The following is a 4,834-nucleotide window of genomic DNA, read 5'->3' on the forward strand; positions in this document are numbered from 1 at the left end:
AAAAAATGTTGAAGGTGTAATCAAAACTTTAGTGTTGCACAAATGAACATATATTGACTTTTTTGTACAATGAACAAAGGCTTTGCCACTCAGATGAACAGACTGCGATGAAGACTGGGAAAGACTCAAATTTATTTTGTCTTTACTGAATTGGGGGGGGGGGGGGGGGGGGTAAATCGAAGGAGGTAATAAAGATGCTAAAGCACAAGTGAAATCCAGGAGGATTTACAATATTATGTGAACTCCAGGCAAATGTGAGGACAAACACAAGGACAAGGGCACCAAAGCACTTTGAGTCAACTAGATATAGTATGTATAAATACATTTGAGATATGATTTGGTTTGAAGACACATGTAGGATGGTAATGGCAATCAACAGAAAACATGACACCAGGATAAGGTGACTCCGCAAATCGAAGACATCCCATGGAAAAAGTCTAGAACTTTCAAACATATATGGGTTGAAATTAAAAATAAAAGAGGTCATCAAACAATGACAATAGTTCAATGCACAGTCAACATCAATGAAAGGCAAGGGGGGTCTGACAATGTAAATAAGCTTACAGTTTGGAAGGATCTCAACTGTTGCAACAGAATGAGTCCATGAAAGTCCAAAAGATGGAGGCATACATACACAGTGATATAAAATACAGAGTGCAGCAATATACAAATTGTTGAGTGCATGGCAAAGTTCTTAAAGGTTTTGAGGGGGATGGCCCCCTCTTGTTAGTGGACTGGAATGGCCTTTGGTGAACAGGGGGCATGGCTAGACAGTGAATGACTGCAGCATCCTGGAAAGAACAAATACATGCACAATACAGAGTGCAGCAATATACAAATTGTTGAGTGCATGGCAAGTTCTTAAAGGTTGAGGGGGATGGCCTCTTGTTAGTGGACTGGAATGGCCTTTGGTGAACAGGGGGCATGGCTAGACGGTGAATGACTGCAGCATCCTGGAAGGAACATAAATACAAGCCATGATTCTCCATGTCATACAGTGTGTGTAACCTGTTGCGGGATCCTGACGACGCTCTCTGCTTGTGAGGAGCAAAAGCCTTATGCTTGATTCAAGCCAGCAATGGTAGAGGAGGAGCACTCAATGTGTGGCTCTCTAAATATGTAATTAGTTGTAATTTTTTTGTAAAGCTAACAGAACATTTAAATTATTTTTTGTGAATGTGTGTTTTGAATTTGCAACATTACCACAAGTAATCAGGCTAAACATCTGGGTTTACAGTATGTGTTGAAAACTTATAGAGTATCAAGTGTCATTTTCAGAATATGAAATGGCAAATGTCTCTACCTGTCCAATGGGTTCACAAATTGTGAAATGGCGAAATGGTCACTGCATACTTTCCTATGCTTCATTTCATCGGTCTGTAAACCACATAGGTCCTCCCGCCTGATGTTATTAATCCATTCTGCACACCTGCAGAAAAATAACAGTAGTGTGTTTTAATATCACAGATATCCTTGGTTAACATTTGCGCTGGTTCATGTTTTCTATTTTGCCACTAGGGGGAGATACACAACAAATTTATAGGGGTCTGGCTTTTTTGTTGAAATTGAGTTTCCGTCAGAGGAAAGTCTATGTGAGTTTCTCCACTTCAATAGGACACAGGGACTGGATACTTTGCCGTGGATATGTTTAGTCTGGCGATTTTAAAGTTAATTGAGTTAAATTTTGAAAGGAAAATGTTAGATGCATATGTGGGCATCATCATAACACGAAATAAACAAAAGCCCACTGCACAGTTGTCAGATCATTTCAGCGCCTCTCGATTCATCATGCCAGTGGGTTGTTGCGCTAGCAGGCTATCCAACTTTGTTTTACGGCGACATAACCGGTGGCATCATCTGCCTACCCAAACACATCCTTTTAAGGTAAGACAATTAGTTAGTTATAGCACTTGATGTGGCACGTCGTTGGCGTATTTATACGAGCAAAATAATAGTTTCTAGTGACGTATGCTATGCTAAAACCTTGTGGAGTGTGCTGGACATTGAAAACGCCTTCTTGCGAAAAAGCTCATCGACAGTATGCATTTCTAAATAAGAGTGAAAAAAAGGTACATCAGTGCCTAGTAAAGAAAATTAAATGTTGTGCTCGCAATGTTAAAGAGCACACAAAGTTATGTCTTTTGACACACAATGTTCTCATCATGTTGCTCAATATTGTGCCCATCTGACATCTGCACATCAGGCTTAGGCTATCAAAACGAAACTATACCTTTTTTTTTCTTTGGGAAATGAATGAAATGCCACCTCCTTGTTCCTTCCTGTGGACTTGTAACACCTAGCAGCACATTGTGTGCCTATATATTTTGGGTGTATTTGGGGCAATTTGGGTCCTTTGCGTAATGTCGGTTGTGCCGGTGTTAGCCATGTTTTTGACTGATGCTGAATGAATGAACCGTTGGCGACGCGTCCTTGACTACCAAAATCAAAATGGCGGACGGCGTCGGTGAGGTAACAATACAGGCCAATAGAACTTTCCCCTCTCTTCTTCTTTCCTCTCTGCCGGAAGGTAGCGGGTTTGCGCCCCAAGTGGCCAACTAGTGCAGGATGACTTCACCTACACAGGTCTACACAACATAGGGCTTTAAGGTGGTCAATCATGGTAGAAGATAGCAAAGTGACAGTCCTGAGATGATGCTCACCACCTCAACACTGCTCTGTGCCTGTACCAGGACCATGAGGGCGGCTACCCTGGACCACAATTGACCTTGAGGACACCAACCCCCACACACTCAGCCCATGCTCCCACTGCACAACCATTCCATGCAATTCCATGCTTGTGGCCTGACTCAGAGCCGTTAATAAAGATACAGTTGAGGACGATATTATTAGCCCCCCTCCTGAAATTAGACATATCTCTTCATTGATCATTGAGAATGATCATTATTAATAAATGTGTGTTATTCTTGTAACAAATACACCATGGAGATAGTATCCAATAAGTTAAATTTGGACTTTTCCATTTTCACAATGAGTTTAAACAAAAAAGTCTAAAAATGGCAAGGACAAAATTAGCCCCCTTATCATTAATAGTCAATACAGTGCCATTTATGAACAAAAATTGACACCAGGCACTTTGATTAGTTGTTAACTATATTGGCACATGTCCTACCAGGGATTTTGGGCCATTTTTTTCATCGCAAATAGTTAAGCTGGTCCAAATTGCATGGATGTTGAGGATGGACATTCATTTTCAGCACTCTTCAAACACTATCTAAAGGATTGAGGTCTGAACCACTCCATGACCAAGGTTTTAGTATCCTTGAAGAACATTTGAACTATTTTGGATGCAAGTTTTGGGTTATTATCTTATTGAAAGATCCAGTGAAGATCTTAGCTCCCTCTATGAGCATATTTTTGCAAGGTCACTTTCCACATTCTATCATAATTTTCAGTTTTTATGGTGCCGTACACTCAAACAAGGTTTCCTGTGGCTGAGGCTGCCACAGAATGATGCATCCACCACCATGTTTAATTGTGGAAACCATCTTATAACGATTCAAGGACTATCCCTTTCTTCACCTGACAGAAGCAGAATTCATGCATCCATGCAGGTGCAATTGAATATCATCAGATGAAAGCAGAGACATTCAAAACTCATTTTTGACTTTCAAATGTTCACAGGCAAAGCTCAATAACACTCTGATATGCACTGCCTTTAGTAAAGGGGTTCTTCTATGATGATGGCCCCGAAGCCCAATATGATGACAAGCCTTAACAACTGTCTTTCTTGGTGAGGGAAAAAACTCCAGGTGAGGCCAGGTCAATAACAATCATCTAAGCAGGTGTCCAATGCTTCTTTGGTCTAATGAGGCTAAGCAGTTTCCACAGTTACACATAGTGGTGGGGCATTAAGTTTAGTCTGTTATTCAGCCTCAGACACAGGGAGTCTGGGTCTGAATATGGATTGCTGGGTCTTCCAACAACATTGTAACCCAAAGCATGCATTTAGATTAGTTCAGAGGTTCTTGAAGGACACTAAAACCAAGATATTGGAATCACCCGCTCATAGTCCAGTCCTCAATTCCACTGAGAGTCTGTGGTTAATGTCTATGCTCAGCATCCATGCGATTTGGACCAGCTAGAACACTTTGCAGTGAAGAAATGGGCCAAAATCCCTAGTGGGGCATGTGCCCCAACCTAGGTAGCAACTTATCAGAGCCTGTTGTCAGTTTTGGTTCATAAATGGCACCATATTGACTTTTAATGATCAGGGGGCTAATAATTTTGTCCTTGTCATTTTTGCCCTTTTTTGTTTAAACTCATCGTAACAATAGAAAAATCCAAATTCAACTCATTGAACATTATCTCCACCAGTGTATTTGTTTCCAGAATAACAGAAGCGGTTAATAATGGTCATTCTTACAGAGAAATCAAGAGAAATGTCTAATTTCAGGAGGGGGGCTAATAATATCGTCCTCAACTGTATATTATATACGGCTCTGGCCTGACTAGTAGCAAAACAGAAGGTGTTAAGTCATAGGAGGGCCATAGGCTGGCTAGATACACGAATCCCTTCCAATACTTATTAGATCAGTGGTTCTCAAGCTTTTTGAATAAACCATCAGAAGCATGCTAACTGCCCCTTACCTCACCATAAGCCTGCCAACGACCCCCCCTTAGCTGTAGAGACCCCGTAGAGAGCTGTAGAGACCCCGTTGAGAAACACTATACTAGATAGTTTTGCTACCAGATATTTATTTAAACTTTCTGCTGCTGTTGTTGTTTAAATTAATACTTAGATTTTCATAATTCCTGGTATGGGATTATGTTGTTGCTGTTTCTGTTTCTGTTTCTGTTTCTGTTGTTGTTGTTG

General features: G+C 40.8%; 1 long non-coding RNA gene across 1 annotated transcript; it reads right to left on the minus strand.

Moving 5' to 3' along the window:
* Positions 1-855: 855 nt before the first annotated feature.
* On the minus strand, positions 856-2,294 carry LOC134450442 (uncharacterized). Its single transcript, XR_010035092.1, has 3 exons — positions 2,231-2,294; positions 1,304-1,429; positions 856-953 (listed from the first exon to the last, which is right to left on the minus strand). It is a non-coding gene; the product is annotated as an uncharacterized LOC134450442 (long non-coding RNA).
* Between the last annotated feature and the right edge of the window lie 2,540 nt (positions 2,295-4,834).

The sequence above is a fragment of the Engraulis encrasicolus genome, chromosome 6 (genome assembly GCF_034702125.1).
Source record: "Engraulis encrasicolus isolate BLACKSEA-1 chromosome 6, IST_EnEncr_1.0, whole genome shotgun sequence".
Classification (NCBI taxonomy): Eukaryota; Metazoa; Chordata; class Actinopteri; order Clupeiformes; family Engraulidae; genus Engraulis; species Engraulis encrasicolus.